Genomic DNA, 19913 nt, shown 5'->3' on the forward strand with positions numbered 1-19913 from the left:
TAACCTCTTAAATATTTCAAAATTGCACAGTTAAAATTTCAGTAATTTCGAAAGTTTCAGCACGGTATATCGTAAACAAAAATTAGAATTTATTTATTGAGTTGACGAATAAAGCAACTGAAAATCACGTGGTCATACATTAAAATTTTAGTTTAATTAATGAAACTAAAATTATGTTATTAATTCGAATGATTTAAAATACGGAGTTTTTTAATTTGTTAATTTGTAACTAAATGTTATGGGTAATATCAGTGATTTTAACTTGCTTTATTCGTCAATTCAATAATTAAATTCTTTTAAATTTTCCACGGTGTACCGAGCTGTATCTTTTGAGCTGACCAACTAGCGCAGAATATTTCGGTGCAATTTAGCTGCCCAATTTTGAGATATTTAGGGATAAAGCTGACGCCAAATTTCTGATGTTTTCAATTCCAATTTTTAAAAAAAATATTAAAGCTCATTTAGAATCTAACTTCGTATAATAATAAACTTATAAAAGCGGTGTAATATATTAAAATGTCGAACAGGTAGCGCCACCTGTAGACAAAAAAAAAACCAGCTGATGTTGTCGTCTTCAAACTAACATTAACACGAGCTAACATTTTTGCAAAGCATTGTAGGCCAACATGAGTCGAAAACTGAGTTTCTACAAGTGAATGGAGAAAAACCTTTCAACAACTTGAGACACATTACGCGTTTGTTTACGAAGTTTTGAAGAATAACCGATTTTAAGACTGAGTCTTAACGTAAAAATTACAATCTAATAATTTTAGCATACATCGTTTTGATTAAATAAAATTAAAAATATTTTGACTCTCCTTTATTACTACAAATTCACGTTTTTTTTTATAGCAGTAGGGGTAATTTATGAGAATATTATCAATAATTTTCTTTGTCGGTTAACGGGTGAAATCTTGGCAACATTTCGTGGATAGTGTGAACGAAAATCCAACGTTTCGTGTCAAAAACTATGTTCATCAACAAAGTTGGGCAAAAATGTTGGGTCGTGTGAATAGGCCTTAAGAAACTTAAAAAAGGACGAATGTGTACATACTATTGGTAAATAGTGGTCTCTTAGCACACTGCGAGTGGGTTTGAATATTGAAATAACCTTCTTTAAATATATAGCTCACGCAAGCATTGCATATGTGGAGTTCCACCTGGTTTTTACATCGAGAACAACTTTAAGATCTTCTAGATTGAATGCAATGTTAAGTTCAGATAGTTTATTTTCCCGCTGAGTTGAAAGTCGGATTTTAGTTACTATAGTCCTGATCTGGAATAACCAAGCACATTTAACTTAAATAAAGTTTAAAGGGAGTATGACTTCTTTAGTTTGGTAGGGTTCACTAAGTTAACTCTAAATCCGCACGAGGCGCTACGGTCAAATATTAGAGCTGTTCGACAGCTTAAGGTATAATATTTATGATTATACTATACAGCTTTTTTAAATGACGTACCTTTGCAACCGCATTACCAACGTTGCCATCAGTACACGTATATGTATCATCGTCAGTTCTTAGGTATTGATCATCTGTGTCATGTTTCGGTTGAGACTTTAGGTGTATCAATAACTCTTGCACCACCAAATTCAAAACGTGGGCAAAACAACGAATACGAGTTTGCGAACTGTACCGTGTTCCATTATCCCTACTCGTTTTTTCTAGCTCCTGACTAAATGTCTCGTTATTGGAGGCGTTGTCCATAGTTACAGCTAGAACCTAGAACATTTTCGTAAAAACGTTAAAAACATTTACCTATCAAACTTATAAACACTACCCTTTGAATCAAACTTTTGCACTAAAGACATAAAGACATCGCAAATATTTTTTCCAGTGTGACGTACTGGGAAATGAATGAAGCCCATCAACATGTTTTTAAGAGCCCAACTTTCGTCGATCCAGTGTCCAGAAACACCCAAAAATGGGATGCGATTAGTTGACGTCCACCCGTCAATAGTAAATGAAACATGACCGGGAACAGACTAAGCAATTTATGATTTTAATAAGCATTATTGCCTAATACTAAAAGGACTGTTCACAAATTAGGTAACGCAAAATACCGATTTCTTGGAGCCCCCCCCCCTCCTCGTTATAAATACTAGAATTATAATAAAACCATTACCCACGAAATTGTTAAATTTCTCTCAAAATTAAACCAAATTAATGGTTTTGCACTAAAAAATTAGTCAAAACCGCTAAATCTCAGCTTCGTAACTAAGGCCCTTTTTCAAAATCTTTTCAGGTGACCTTTATCTTCGGGGACCGCCCGTTATTTTCGCCACTGCTAAATAGCAAATTTAAGTTTAATTAATTGACAAAATGAAATTCCTTTGTAAAAAGGTAATATGCATCGTAACATTTTAGTTCAAACTATACAATTAATTGGGCCACTTAATTGTATCCAACTATTTGCAAGCAAGAAAGTTGTATAGTGTGAACAGAAAAAGTAGTAACAATTGTTACAATTTTTTCCGTTGACACTATACAACTATACTATACCCAATTAATTGTATAATGTGAGCTAGGCTTTACACAATACCTCCCCCCCCCCCCCATCCTTATCGCGTTTCGCCAATTGTGAACTCCCCAAAACAATTTCAACCTACCTTAAAAATGTCTAATACTTTTTGGGCTTCAGATTCGTAACAACTCAACAGGCTAGTTTTCAATACTTTAGCAGATTGTGGAATGCTTTCGGCTATAGAAGAGCTGGTTGGGTAGAAGGTCTTTGAATTTAGGGTGTTCCACAACTGTGAATGGTTGGTCTGTTTCCGCCACCCATCGTCTTAAGCAATCGTTGGCCCGTTCTACGGCAGACATTCTTTGCTGTTTAAACAACGTTTTGTTATTTACGAATCTTTCTATTATACAAGGAATTTTTTGTTGGGACAAGATTTTTATTTTAAAACCGTTATAGCTGACATCTGATATTTTCATGGTGATTAGTATATCGGAGGACACTGTAGTGAAATTTCATCGAATTCTGAAAATGGTTTCATAGTTTTTAAAAAGTATTTTTAACTACTAGGTGCTAGATCAAATTTATCAATGAGAAAGTTGTAAAGCGTCCGATGTCAAAAACCGAAGACTATTGTTGGTTCGATGGAGAAAACAAAATATTTTTACTGAAAATCGTGACTTGAAAAAAAACCCCGATTTCAATACTAACTTTTAAGGAGCCATTAGTATACTTATTTAACCAAAGTTAATTCAAATGAAAATTAAAATTTTATTGTGAAAAGCCTCAATCTGGGCTTTCTTTAATCAAAATTTATTAATTTAAAAATGTGATTAAATGAGCATTCGTTAATGAAGAAAGCATTGCGGATAAATTGGGGACCGTTGCCTACAAATAATTTTGGTTAAATAAATAAGTTAGAAATAACTAAGTCATTCCTAAATGTGCAATCAATAAAAACCGAAGTTTGTTTTAGCTTGAGCAACTTGTAAATTTTTCAAGCCTAGTTTTATCGTGAAAAGTTGGGTCTTCTTCAATCGAACCAACTTTCTCGTTGACAAACTTGAACTACTGTTGTTTTTGAAAATTATGAAAACATTTACAGAATTCTACGAAATTTCACTACAACTTCACCATAAACATTTCAGATGTCTAGTTAAATGTATAATAGTTTGAAGTAAATCGCTTGCTCTAACAAAAACCACTCGGTATACACCTTTGTTACTTGTTCACTTAACACATACCTTAGGGCTATTAATCATCTCTGGGTGTTTCTTTTCCAGGTGATATTTTAAATGGCTTGTTCCCTGATGTTTTGGGTTATTACCTCTCCGAGGGGACAAAGTCCCCTAGGAGGGGTTATACAACGACCGTGTCTGTCTGTGGGTCTGTGGGTGGGTCTGTGGGTGGGTCTGTGGGTTCGTCTGTGGGTGGGTCTGTGGGTGGGTCTGTGGGTGGGTGTGTCTGTCTGTCAGGACTGCGAACGCGTTCGCATTTTCGGTGCAAAGTGTAATCACTGCGTACGCAGTTTCTCAAAGGGTTGGCAAAACCACCGTGCGACGGTGAGCGTTAACGGATGCATTTGCGGTTTGGGTTGGATGGTGTTTTTTCGCTCACCGTCGTGACGGTTTGGTGTATTACGTTTTTGTAATGTTTATGCGTAGGTTGTGAGTGTTGAATTTGTTGTGTTTGTGTTCTGATGGATGTGCATGTTGAGTCTGTTGTGTTTATATGGGCGTTTTCTCTCCAACTTCTTCTTAATGACTTTGGGACGGACCGAGTGCTGAGTGTAATGCTACCTCTCAACGTTCAATGGCAGGGTTTCCACCAGTTGTACACGGTATTCGTCTTAGTATCAATTTGCGATCGCATCGGGCGGGATTTGAACCCGAGACCTCCTGATTGACAGGCGGACGTTCTACCACAGAACCACCGACACTTGTTACGCCTTATTGAAAATTAGACCTTCAGCTTTATCGGAAGCGTATTTAATAGAGTACGAAATTTTGGTTTAATTGAAATAGAATTGAAATTGAAATTATTGCATCGAAGAAATTCTAATTTAGCGATTTCTCATTTGATTAAAAACAAATGCGTCACCCAGGTTTCGAACCCGGGCCGTTCAGTTAGGCAGTCGAGCACTCTACCACAGAACCAACGATAACTTCAAGCTACACTGCAAATAAGACACTCATTGTAAGCATTATAGTTAACAAAGTCCTGAAATTTTTTACGAATGAAATTGTGAAGGCCTAATGTGGTTTTTTTACGAAAAAATTATAAAGACTTAATCTTGTTTAATATAATAAGTTGCTTTATTTCAATTTGGTACTTTTGTTTAGTGTTTTTTTAATGAATGGAGTTTAAGATTGTTTCTTCTATTATTTGACGTTTTATTTTTGCGGTTGTATATTTGTTTTATCTTTTATTCTTTTAAAATTATTTACTTCTTCCGCAAAATGGTTCATTTTTTGGAGGAACCTTTTTACTTATTTTTTGTGTATTAATGTTTTGAGAACCTTTACGTTTGGGAAAGGATAATTTTTGACGGAACCTTCAAAGTGTATACGTCGCATTTTCAAAAAATTTAATGGTCAAATCTTGTTTTAGCGCAGTCAGCAGATAAGATAAAGGGTAGAACCCGTTAGTTTTTTGTAATTTATTTAGTTTTTTTCAGTCGTATATTCTTATCTATTAGGTTTAGCGTATTGGTTTTCAAGCTTAATAATTCATTTATTAACAACATATCGAGTTGGTCTGGTTTTCAACTCGGTCGTAATTTATTTTAAACGTTTTCTCGGCTGATTAAGATGTTTAATGCAGTTCATCAATTGGGTTCGTTTGTGTTTATTTATAAAGAACCCTAACTATTCCCTCTACGGTCATTTATTGATATACGTTTAGTCAAGTGGCTTTCTGTGCTTTGTGAATGGTAAGTTTTTCCCTTCTTGTTAATAAGTTTTTTGTTGGTGTGGATATTTGGATATCTACGATTCCTAATGCAGTCATTGATATCCTGGGTGTGCGAGTCATTATATGATATGGGAAATTGGACGGTTTTGGTCTTTTTCATGCGGTATGTGTCACAACGTCAACAGGTTCCGACAGTCTACGAGTCGTCCACTACCAGATATCTACGGTATCTTGATCGGGCGATAGTTGAAATAAAATGAGCGTTAACTATGCGGCAAGTATTTCGTAAGCGACAAAAATACAAATACCCTCTGTAGATATTTCTTTCATTAAAATTGGCTTCGTATTATTTTTAACTGCTAAACTTGTACCGTAAATAGGGTTAAAGTCAATTGTGCATTGTTTTAGTACGTCTAACTCACTGTTGTAACTACTTAATTTATAATATTCTGAATAAATTAATCTCGGTTGTTTCGTCTCAATTATTTTAATTCAAATTAAAATTTTATACCGGGCGGGATTGAACCGGGATTACGTTATTAGTAAATAACTCTGAATTGGGGAGATATAACTTAGAGGGTCATCTCGAGAAATTATTACCACTAGGGACAATGCTTCCGAGGAGAGGTATATTTTGGCTTGCCAACTTGTTTTGAATTCTGTATTTTCCCCTACACGTACGATGCAATATGATTTATGGGCTTATCAATCGATATATTATTCCTTGTTTAATTTAGTAAATCGCAAAAATTAACATTTCTAGCTATGGCCGGAATTTTTAATTGGGCCGGTTTACCATCACAGCAGCATTTCCGTAATGTTTTTTTTTTGTTTCAAATAATTATAGTACTATAACAATAATCAGCTAAGCTAATACCCACGTCACCACCACAGGCCTAAGTTATTTTGCGACTTGTATAGCCTCATTAAAGGTGGCCGGGTTATAAAGGCCCTCGGTATCCTATTAGTACACTCAAATTAACTTCAAAACCGGGTGACTTTGGAAATAATTTGCGACAATTAACTCTCAACAGTAATGAATTGCCAATGGGATCCTGATTTTTGGGGGGGGGAGAGTTTTCTGCGTTCGTCAAGTCTAAAAATGGCCGCCATTTCTTCTATTTTCGTGTTTATGGGAATAACTACCACGGTTGATATAATTTTTATGATGTAGACCAAATTTGTAGATCACGTCATGCGGCAACGCCATCGAGCGGCAATAAATTTAAAACTACTATGGAATTAATAAAATAGTCTATTTTACAACAATTGCCCCGCAATGGCTCGGTATAGCACGTTATTGATATAGACCTTGCTTTTTAAAATGGAATGGTATGTAACATGTTATAGTACGACAGCGCTATCCAGCGGCGATATAATTATAATTCTTCAAAATTGATTAACACATTTTAAGAAATAATAATATTACTATAAAATTATGTATAAGACTATTTTTGAACAAGCGAGTCCTAGATGGAAAATTTAAATTTTTAATAGTAGTACATAAATTAAAAGTCCATAAACAAAAGTAATCAAATTGCTAATTTTGGTTCATATATTTCTGATAATTAACAATTTTGCATAAAGTTTTACCAATTTAAAAAAACCATTGATAAATAACCAAAAAGGTTAGTTATATATTTATGAGGTCATCGAATTCCGTTTCATAAATCGTATGCATTTAGAGAAGAAATACTACTACATTATCCCCATATTCCCCTCCTGGGCCTACCTTTAACTGTACTAAATATCCACCCTCCTTCTCGACCCAGTCACATACTTAGAACCCCCCCCCCCCCTTGACAAATTTCTGGCTACGCCACCGGTAAGAGATATTGGATGAATTGCTCTGCAATGTGCGGATAAAGTAGAGGTATTTATTGTCTATATGCATACAAAGACGAAATGGAATCCAATGATCTTAAATATATAACCAACCCTTATTTAGTTCTTTTTTATTTGTTAATATTTAAACAAAAAAAAATTGCGTAAAGATGTATCAGAAGTATATGAATAAAAGTTAGCAATTCGATAACTTTGATTCGTGTACTATTCAAAACTATACATTTTCATTTAGTGTTCGCTTGTTCATAAATTACTTAACTATATACATATTGATGTTTAATGAACATAATATGTGTAATATGTTTCTTAAAATGTGTTCATCAATTTTGCAGAATTATAATTATATCGCCGCTTGATTGCGGCGATGTCGTACTATAACATATATCATTCGATTTTAAATTGTAAGATATACAACATTAGTCTACATCATGAACGTGCTATAACGAGTCATTGCAAAGCAATTGTTGAAAAATAGACTTATTAATTCCGTCGTCGTTTTAAATTTATTGCCGCTAGATGGCGTTGTCGCACTACGCCCCCACTATATACCATTCGATAGGAAATGCCGTGATCTACACCTTCGGTCTTACCATAAAAATGAGATCACCAACCGTTGTAAGAGTTATTCCCAAAAACACGAAAATAGACGAAATGGCGGTCATTTTTGGACATTATCATCTCATCCCCAAAACCAGGACACCCCATTGGAAACACATTCCCGTTGACAGTTGCTTGCCGCAAATTACTTCCGATACAAATGCTATTTTGACTGCACTATATCGATTCTGCGCTTATTAACATCGAATCTAATATAGCAATAGAATTCTATTGCTATTTGCTTCGTAGATTCGTAAATATCTAATCTACGCTATTCCCAGGCCGGCCCCGTAGTCTAATATACGCGAAAATAGCAAATACCCACCCTAAGTTTCCTGACCTTAGACACATTATGATTTATATTGCCATTGGCGAAGCACATATATAGTTAAAAATATTTACGTTGATAGAACAACTGTTGTACGGGTTTTTTTCAATCCTTACTCTCTATATTGATTGGAGAATCAATGCCACATTAGCCAAGCTTGGTCATAGTTGTAACAGTTTTTCTTAATTTTGAGTATTTTCTTTACATTTGGTATGGTGGTTATAGCCCAGTCAAATTAAAATAAAATTGGGCAACTCAACGGTTTTGCGGTCTAGATGGGGAACATGTCTGAAACTTACCGCCATTTTGTCTATTTTAGGGTTTTTCGCGCGGTCACGGGGTAAACGATACGAGATGTACAAACACTTTCAGTATAAGTATGGCCTACGATTTGGTGTATTGTAGGTCTATATACCCCTAGCGCCACCTTGTGTAGGTAGATGGCCGCCAATTTGTCTATTTTTGATTTTCTGGGTAAAAGGTATGAGGTATTCTAAAAATAAAATGGGCAATTATCTGCCTATCAGTTTGGCGTATTTCATGTCTATATATCGCCAGCGCTACCTGGTGTGCATAGATAGACCCGAGGCCCATTATGAATTTTTAGGTTTTTTTTTAATTTTGGAATGAAATGAATTAATTTAGAAATTCTGGCGCTATTTTCGAAAATAAAGACCGCTTTGTAGAAGTTTCCCCTCTGCTTAGAATTCAGACTGTACACGTACAAACAAGACGGCCTAAGCTACAACCTCTCCACGTAGATCAAGGTCAAAAAACAAGGAATATTGAGACATTGGTCGTCGAACAATACCCTCCCGGGCAAAAATTCGGTACCGTATTTTAGATTCATCCTCGACGTTTCTAGATGGGCTCACGCGTAAAGCTACTAAGTCGAAACTTTTAAAAGAACTGGATAAATTTGAGACGCTAACTAATAAATTTCCCCAGAATGCCGAAAACATATTCGTAGTTGACAAAGGCCATTTATTGTACAAAGTCGTACGGCACCGGTCTTCAACCTACTCAAATATCATAGAACAGTACGTTCAACACCGGAAGTAAATCTGAAAGATCTTATCGAAGCTGGGAATCATATTCTAAACTTTACAGCGCCCAGTGGAGCAAACTAAGCCCAAACATGGTCAAAATTAATATCTCAAAAACCGTTTCCTGTACTAATTTAATATTTTTGTGACACTTAACACGTGTTGGGAGACAATTAAAAATGGTTGAAAAGCATCGATGTTATAACGTCTTCCAGGTCATTGAAAAATTATCTCGAGAATCGTTAGATTTAGAAACATCGTTCCAATTAGAAAGTTGTTTTTCATCGTATTTTATTTCTGAATAACTTTGGCCCGAATTTATTTGATCAATTCTAAGGAGCCTGGAGGAGAATAAAATTGCGCGGTGGTTTATAAACAAATGTTGTAAATTAAAATAAAATTCATACGCGCCATTTATTTTTTTTACTTTTGGCCAGGTTTGGGCTCAGTTTGCCCCACTGTGCGGCGAAAATGTACCAACCAAATCACTTAACCTAATGTACAGTCCGTTAAGAAAGTTTTTGCCCGTGGCATTTGTATGCTAATTAGATTTCACGCATACGTTTTGCCCTGAGTAAATACGATAATTTATGAATAGCAGGAAGCTACTGCGCACCATTATGACAGTCACACCCTCCTTTGATGGGGAATATATAACTCCACGTCTAAGCAAGTCATCATCCTAACGATTTTCGGTTCGCGGACGAACAAATTCAACCAGCATGAAAATGTTCAAAATAAAGCTCTTATGACAATGCGCGTTTCTATTTAAATTTTAGGAGCTCGCGCACCCAGCCTGGTCGAGAGCTTTTTTTCATCCTCAAAGGAGGATGTGACTGTCATAATGGTGCAAAGTAGCTTCCTGCTATTCATAAATTATCTTATTTACTCAGGCCAAAACGTATGCGTGAAATATAATTAGCTTTGAGTAAACCAAGTGAGAACTTTTAATAATAAAAAAGGGGAATTCCCCCTTTATGAGCTGTCCCTTTACGGGGTGGATTTTCGAAGCTCCGTAACTTTGGAATCGGTTGGTTTAGAGGCCGATCTTTCCAATGGTGTTGGTCCCATTCCCGTATCTTTTCCAAGTGTTGGCCACATTGAAGTGTTTTGCCTATTTTGGGCCTATTTTCACCACTTTCGAACTTTTTGCATTGCGATGCAAAAAGTTATAAGTTACCCAGGAACAAAACCGTATTTTACACACGTCACTTCCTTGAAGAATAAATTTGGAAAAATCGAAACAAATCCCATGAACAAAAACAGACTGTACAGTCTTGGAAATAAATTTACTAACAATCTTTTGTATGTCTGCTCACGTTTTATTCTATTCTGCTCCAAAATAGTCTTATTATTTTGAAAAATATTTTCATTCACATTTTTAATAACCCCTCAAAATTGGCGCATTAAATCCGTGGCAGTATTTTGAAAAGTAACGTGAAATGTCGGTCAAAAATTCGCTTAACATAGGAATACAGAATTAGCTTTCTCATTTAATTAAATTATTTGTATTATTCTATGAAAATAAATTTTTATTACATTTAATCATGATTATTAGTATACATCATGTACCAAAGCTATCTTCCCCTCTAGTCGATGGAGTTTAGTTGTGGAAATAATATGCCGTCTAACATTACAATAGTGCCAACTTAAACAGTAATTTGAACCTCAAAAGTTGCAGAAATGGGCGCTTTTTTTCTACCATAACTTTCGAACTGCTCCACCGATTTCGAATTTTCTTTCGAATTTCTTTTCAGAATACTACCACGGATATAATGCGCATATTTGAAGGATTCGGATAAATATATCTTGGTGCCAATTTTTAGGGGTCATTAATTGTTGGAGCGGAATATAAAGTGATGTATTGCGTGTTAATGTAGCACTATAATAGGATCGAAGATATAAAATAAAAGTGATCGGAAACTTTCTGCCGCGACTGTACAAAAAAATTGCTTCAAAAAACTTTTGAAAAGTTAATTTTAATTGCCTTCACTTCCTTCAACGTCAGAAGTTGCAAAACATATCAAAAGAGTGTACTACCAAGTTCAAGAATGGCTCGGGGACAATTTTGAGGCCGATTTATGGGATTCGAATCAAATTGGACAGATTTTAGAATTTTTTTTTTTTTCAAATTCAAAAAAACTTAAATTTCCAAAAATTAAAACCATATCGTCCTCATATCCATCTAGTGGCGTAGCTATTGGGGAGCAGAGCAATGCAGACGGGCCGTGGGGGGGGGGGGGGGGCATTCACAATTAGGACCCATAGTTTAAATAGTTTTTTCTAAGCAGTAAATTCCAAAAAGGCCCATGGGGTCTAGTTGCTAGCGGGCTCAAAATCTGAAGCTACGTAATAGGTTCGTCTATGCACACCAGGTGGCGCTTGCGATGGATAGACATGGAATATGCCAAATGATAGGAAGAGTTGTTCGGTAGATAATTGCCCGTGTTAGTTTAGGGATATCTCACACCGTTTACCCAGAAAATAGAAAATATACAAATTGGCGGCCTTGATTTCATCTATGTACACAAGGTGACGCAATTGGTATAAAGACATTCAATACACCGAATCATAGAAAATCGCCTATCTCGTATCGTTTACCCGTGACTGCGAAAAAACCATAAATAGAGAAAATGGCCACCATTTCTAGACACGTTCCCCCTATGCAGAAAATGGTAAACTTTTTTTTCCCAATGAGTTCCCCCAAAACCATTGAGAGTTGCTTATCGTAAATTATTTACGAGTCAAATGCTACTTCGACTCGACTGGGCTATTATTAAAACATGGTTAATGTAACATTTGGTTTTAGACGCATTAGTGCAAAGACCACAATTGGTATTTACTACAAAATAAAACACCAAGGCAACCATAATGCTTATTTATAAATAAACTTAATAAAATTAGATTTACATACGTTTCGCAATATCTGCAAATTGCCATTTGTTCGTCAACTTCAAAATGTTCCCACACATAGCTTCGGTAATTTTTTTTCTTATTGACATATTCCGATAAGTCACTTGTTCCCTCCGCCATGATAATTGTACGCAACCTTCCGAACGTATGGATAACTACGGTTAAAACGTTTGCCTTGCCGTAGTTTACTTTATAAGCTCGAAAACGGTGAATTAACTGCCTTAATCTTTTAAAATAACATAAAAATAGCTAAACCGATTATGACTGATAAGAATTGTGTTAAAATCGTAATTAATATTTTACAAAGGACACGAAGATAAAGGCGATCAAATTATTTGAGTAGCGTAAAACACTATTAATTTCGTTAAAGTTTGTTAGGAAGGAAATTCGTTTTTTTCCGATAATTGAACGGTAATAGTTTTACAATTTTTTACTGCTAGCGTGGTAAACCGTAATACTTCGCCGGAACGGTCGGATAATTACGGTTAATTCGTTGACTTTGCCCGTGTTTACTTTAAAAGCTCATCAACGGTGAATTATCTAATTTAATCCGTAAAAAAATATATAAAAGTTAGTTAAGCCGATTATGTCTGATAAGAACTGTTTTACATATGAAACTAATATTTTACGCAAAACATGACACTAAAGACAATCAAATTATTTGACTAGGATTAAAAAACGTTTAATGGTTAACGTTTGTCAGGAAGTAGGTTCGTTTTTTCCCATAATTAAACAGTAATAGTTTTTCATAATTTTTTTTATTCAAACACAACTATAGTAGGAAATAAAAAAGGAAATATTCTTTATCGATTAAACTTTCATGGATAAAATTGGTAAGTTTATTTAAACCAATTTGCGGAATTATATAATTAATCACTCCACAATGGAGTGCGTTTAATAGTGGATAACCGTCACCGGATCGCCGAGCCCTACACCGATGAGACTGTTCGACTTCGACATGTAGAACGCGAGCGAATCAACCTACCAAATGATATAAGAAATATTCAACATACAAATTTTCCCGTTTATATGAACTTAAATTTAATATAAAATCGTCTTGAAAAACCGTTTATTGCTTTATAACATTCAAAAATAATATTAAAATTATTAACATAAATAATATAATAAGTTTGCGATGTCAACGCGCGTATTTTGAAACTGAAAAACCCGATTACTATTGTTAAATCATGGATTAATAATATGATATTTTAAATACGAAACAAATAACGAAATACATGGAATTTTTGGCGTTAAATAAGCTTAGAACGTATTTCGTTATTTGTTTCTTATTACAAGGAGCGTTCGCCAACATTTAACCAAGATTTAACGATAGTAATCGGGCTTTTCCGTTTCAAAATACGCAGTAGATTAAACCGAGGCTTAAGACTGGGCAAGATTCCGCGCCTTAAAATTTTCGTCTACTTTAAAGATACTTTCTGAACGAACCAATGGATGAAAAGTTATGAAACTAGCTTTTAAATAAACCTTGAAACTTATTTCAAGTTATATTTATAATTCACCGATGACAAAATCCGTGAAAAGTATTAATATCGTTCCGAATTACAACCTACTTTCTAAAATCTCATTTTTCTTTCTAATACGCGCGTTGACAACACAAACTTTACCTAGAGGAGCAGATTCTCGGTTATCTACATGGTGCGCGAAAAATATTATTTTTGAATGTTATAAAGCGATAAACGATTTTTCAAGACGATTTTATATTACATTTAAGTTCATATAAACGGGAAAAATTGTCAGTGGAATATTTCTTATATCATTTGGTAGGTTAATTAACGTTTAAGTATCGCCAACTTTACATTAATTTCAATGGGGTGGGGGAAAACTTTTAACCAAGTTACGCGCCAAGAATCTAATCGGTACCTTGTCAGCCATTCCATTAAGCGTTCTAGTTTGTTATCCGATTTCTATGCTATGGACTGTGCAAAGGATTATAAAATACGCGAATAAGTAGATTAGTCCATAATTAAAAGGGATAAAATAGCTAAACCCTAAAAAAATTTGAAGAAATTAAAATTGATATTTGTTTCGGAAATGGTGCTTTTTCTAAAAAAAATTTAAAACAAAATTTTTAATGTCAAAAATCCCACAAAATCAATGATTTTCAGTTAAAAATCCCTCTATCCCACAAAGCCATTAAATCGCCAAAAATTCCACAATGTGGGATTTATCCCACACATTGGCAACACTGTCTTTGGGAAATATACAGACCAAAAGCGACATAAGACCCAAAGTGTGTCAGAAAGGCAAATCGTTCAGTGGGAGCATGGATTAAACACTAAAGGATGTTCCACGAGCGAAAAAACGCAAAAATACTCTGTAACCTTGCCACCTAGCGGCGCGAGCCCGCAAACCGGAAATATCGGCTGGAAGAGTCGGTTTTTCCGATGACTGCCGTCATTTCTGATGTAAAACTACTATAAAAGCTACATGTACGCCATTTGAAAAAACACCGGTGACTGAATAAAAGCGTTCAGCAACTTACGACGTCATTATGACGAAAAAGCTCATCGGTGGAAAATATCAAATCCATCGGGTTTTTTTTCGTTGACTGCTACTGAACGTACCCCTGGTATCGGGGGTAAGAGTGACGTGCGAGCTACGTCATAAAATTTGAAATTTTCTACACTCCAGCGCCCCCGAGTGAGGCGTTTTAGAACGCATGGCTACGGCCGAGAAAATCGCGCCATACCATAGACTAAATATAATGTTGCTAGTACTATTCCAACTAGTAGGTTATGTTATGTAGCAGGCGCGAAGGTAGTATTGACACACTTTTGGGTCTTATGTCGCTTTTGTACAGACCTATTCGTGATTATAACAGCAGCTGTAGGAAAAAAGGTTCCTAGCAAGTCACTGTCAAAGCAGCGTTGCCAGATTGCCAAAGTCAATTATCAGTCCAAAGATTAAAAATTATATTTCAGTCCAGCAGCCGGAAATTAAAATTTGAATATCAAAACCCAGAGTAACTAAAGCTGAGCGCTATCATAACAGTCTGCGAGTCACCTGACCTTACGTGAAGTCGACTCGTGTGACAAGATGACGTCGAAGCAGAGACTAATACAAGAGACACTTCTCGGGCAGCTTTTCGCGTCACGCTTACGTTCCGCAGCAGCCAGAGATGGGACTAGTTCGCGATCGTATCACTAGGGCGCGTTAGCTTCAACTTCAGGGGCAAATAAATCGTCACGTGACTTCGGAATTCCCACATAGCTGGCATGCTGGCATCAGCCGGTTTCATTTGAATTTCTGCATCATCGGTTTTATTTTCAAATTAATTTATGTAAAAAGTTAATAAAATTTAGCGTCAGTTATTTATTTTTGGGATAATGGATGTGCCACTAGATCTTTCAATTAACTGCAGACAATTAGATGATTTATTAATTAACTGCAGACAATTAGATGATTTATTAAGTGGTAAGTATTTAAATATATTTTAAACAATATATAATTAATTTAATAGCTCCCAGGGTTAGCTGGTAGTGGGAAAAATGCTTGCAGGAATTGAAAATAGTTGTCGAATTAAATTGAGATTCTAGTTATAAGAAAATAAAAACCTCATATACCTACGTTAATTAAATTAAACCTAATAGATCTTGAAAAACATCAAGCTACTTTTATTTGGACAATCGAGTCTATCGAGAAAGAAATGGCGCAAATAATTGCTTGACGTAATAGTTTCGAAAATAATCACGTGTCTTGCCCATATCTTGCCCCTGAAAAGTTCGATTTAATCCCCCGGCGTATGTCTTCCCTCCCTCCGCTTTCACGCACCGTGAAACTGCCTGGAGGATGCACACTTCGCTGGCAAATCACGTCGCGTCGCGTGACTTAAATAGAATGGAAGTCATGGCGCATGGGCGCGTGCTCGAAAATCGCAGGTGTTTGGGCCTTTACAGGAATCCAACTTTGGGGATAGTTTTTCATATTCCTTGGTAGAAGCAAGGAATCTGAAGTAAAAGGATAGGTAGTGACTCGTTTCAAGCGCCGGGAATATAAAGCGCGCATGCGCAATTACCTCTCTCCAAAATCACCCAGCCAAGGTCAGATTCCTTGGTAGAAGGCTGACCGAGACGTGTCTCTGTATATTAGTCTATGGTCGAAGTGTCCGTATGTTTGCCGGAAATTCTAACGAAGAAATGGCTGGAGTATATGGCGAAAACATTCCAATTTTTAGAGTTTCATTAATTATTACCATAAGTAACATAAAACCCCTAAGTATGACATTAGGGAAATGTTCTACTACATCCTTTCTTCACAGTGACGTCAAATTTTTTTCGAAATAGCGCCACTCGGTAGCGGCGGCATGAACTAATCTAACCCAACTTCCGGGAACGTGATTCCCGCGGTTTTGAAAACAGTCATTTTTAGGCTTAAGGCGTATAGCCGCACTAATTTCGTTTTCGCCACGGAAACTTTAACAACGGAAGAAATTAAAGAAATTGTATGTATTTTCCCCAACAATATTAAATCTTTATATCGGGCAAATGGTATTATATTAGAAATTCACCAACAACTCGAAATTTGTGGATCACTAGTGTAGTATATTGAGAAGATCAATCTCATTGATGTTTATCAATGTTATGCACCAAATACTTTAGACGTTAAAAAACCTTCAGCTTGTTACGTTCATAATGTAAAAAGGTTTCTCATTTAGTTTACGAATATTTTATTACAAATTCTTCCAGATTTTTACTATTATAATTTGAATATATTTGTATTTTGTACCTAGATGAATGCCTGGTTTTGTTCGCTGTGATCAAAATAAAAATGAATTGATAAATTAAAATGTAAGAATTACCTTTTTCAAACTTCTGGAATAACTTTTACAATTGCTAATTATGAAAATGACCCTAAAAATATTTAGTATTTACTATTTAGGTATAATTTTCCGATAGAGTTGGGCCTGATAAGCCGACTACCATAACGGCCATTTTATTTCTTACATTTCGTACCATAGACTTAGGAACTATACTTATACCTAGACAAACTGCTGGATCTACGAGATTGAGGCCGGTTTTGAGCTCCGGCGCTTTGTTATGCGTGATATGGACAAAATTACGTGGCGCCGCCTACGGCGTCTACGCGCGGCTAACTATACCTAGGCTATAGCCTTGACTATACTAAAAAAAAGTAAGTCAGCTGTCAGATGTAAACAAAGGAAGCATGGAGGAATGTACCAATAAATTTCCAAATTATATAATGAAATGTGAGTAAATATTAATGATATTTATCTGTTAATGTAATACTTATGAATATATTAGTTTCAATATTAATATAAATAAATAAAATAAACTACATAAATAAAATACACAGTGTCTGAGTATTTGGCCATTGACATTGCAATCAAAGGATGTAAAAGGGAGGTATAATTGTGGAAGGGATTCTACACACATTGATAAAGGATTAAAGAACTCTTATTGCCCTTGAAAAAGTATTAGCTTGGTGAGTCTTTTTCGAATAGCTTCTTTCTTCATTTGATCGTTTATGTCTCTGCTTATTTTCCTCAGCCTTATGTTAACGTATATTTTGATAACCTTTTTCATCAAAACATTAACATGGTGTTGTGATCCAAGTTCGTCATCAAACATATGTTCAGTAAGAAAAATATCGTCCGTTACTAACTGGCGCAGAACTAAACATTCTATTTTTAAGTCAATGTTTTTAGATATAGTTTTAATTGATCCGAAGTATCTCACTGCCTTCTCGGTCAAGCTACAAATCTTGAGAACACTAGCTGTCGGATGACATAATCCACCATTGTCCTTTAAAAGGAGTAGAAGTTTGGTTGGGTCCTCCTTTTCATAGCTATGACTTGATAGTGAGGAATGCCTTTCGTCTAAAGCGTGTAAACATGTTTGGCATTTTAATGCTTTTTGTAATTTCTTTACAACAAAACCAGCCATATAACGGATTATGTTTTTCTCGAAAGATGTTGGATTTTGATGTTTCATCAGTAAGAAACATAATAAAGTCATCCATTTCTTCCTCTTGAGATTCTTCTTCAATAACTCTAAGTTCGTTGGTTTATGCTTGCTATAGCTCCGCTACAAAGTCGGTTATTATGTATATATACCTATTTCACTAACATTATTAAACACTTAATTATATACTTTTGTCCCAGTTTCATTAAATGTTAGATCACTTTTTTCCCTCGCAAAAACCGAAGGAATTGAGTCTTAAGAATTTTCCGCGTGAGATCTTTCGCGTTTTTGCCAACATGATAATCCGATTCTTTAAAGTGTTTTCTACAAACAAAGTGATACTTTCCGGGTATTAAGTTCAATCTTTAAATTACTTATTAATAAATAAGTAAAATACGTTTGGATATTTTTTAAATCAAAATACTCGCCGAGAAAACCAGGCAAAAAAGACGCTGTCAACGTTAATAGTTTAAACAAAAGAACTCGTCATGTGTTCGCTTATCAGCGGTTGTTTTTCGATTTTATTCTTACAGTTCTTTGATAGTAAGTTGTTTTAATATTTACAAAGTTAATTTCAATTTAAGTAAATAAGTAGTAAATGTAATGCAGATTATAAAACTATAATATTATTTTTACAGTTAACAAAGTCGGACAATGTTGAAGATTGCTGAAAATTTATGTATGCGACATTTAAGCATTCCAAATTTCCAATAGTCACAGACTCACTCGCAGTTCACAATATGGGTTAACACTAACTTTTTTTCTGAGAGGGAAATGTAGAGATTCCCAAATTTTTCTTGACATCAATTTAAGTTAAAAATTGGTTTTGGTTAATTGCTTTTAATCCATTTCTGCCTAAGAATCCCGATAACTTAGTAGTCCCACCCTCACATTAAAGTAATTAGCCATATATATCAATGATCTCCCGTTAGCTATTAGGGAGTCTTTTATTAGGCTGTTTGCCGATGACTCCAAACTTGGGCGCGAAATCAAATTATCCCACGATTGTCTATTGTTGCAAAGTGACTTAAACGCTTTGGACTCCTGGGCCTCAACAACTGGGATGAGTTTTCACCCTGATAAATCCATGGTCCTCCATTGTGGTCCTAAAAATCCCCTTTTCCAGTACCGGTTGGGTGGTCGGGTCATCAAGGCCAGCGAAATTGTTCGTGACCTTGGCGTCATGTTGGATGGATAAATGTTAGGCACCACTCACAGTCGGGTGGCTTCTGTCCGCGGCCTACGTGCCCTGTATGTTTTAAAACGTTCGTTTTCCCATTTCTCTATCAAGTCCTTTAAGGTGTTATATCAATCTTATGGCCGTCCGCATATCGATTATTGTTCGAGTATTTGGTCCCCTCACCTGGTAAAGGATATTGAGAGGCTTGAGAGAGTGCAACGTAAGGCCACCAAGATGGTCTCTGACCTTCGTTCTCTGTCTTACCCTGAACGTCTTGAGCGCCTTGGTCTTTTGTCCCTATCGAATAGGTGTCTGCGAACTGATTTGGTTGAGGCCTTCAAACTGATTTACGAGTTGTATGATGTCCCGGCCACCGCCTTCTTTACCATTCGCTGGACGGGCAGGACAGGTCCTACGATATGTAAGGAGCGTAATGCTTGTACCTCGCTCCGTGTTTTCTTCACACAGCGAGTAGTAAACTCATGGAATGCCCTCCCTTCCCTAATTAAGATTAAATCCTCTAGTTCTGCCTTTAAGACTCGGCTCGACAAGTTTTACGGGAACCTGGTAAATATCTTTCATGTATATAGTTGTATAAACCGAAAAAAAAATTATATCTTACTTTTCCTAACTGCCATATCCATCGCCATTCCTTTGTCATTGCTGTTAATTCATTCTTATTTTTGTGT

This window comes from Leiobunum rupestre, chromosome 4, assembly GCF_980474605.1.
Source record: "Leiobunum rupestre chromosome 4, qqLeiRupe1.1.hap1, whole genome shotgun sequence".
Taxonomy (NCBI): Eukaryota; Metazoa; Arthropoda; class Arachnida; order Opiliones; family Sclerosomatidae; genus Leiobunum; species Leiobunum rupestre.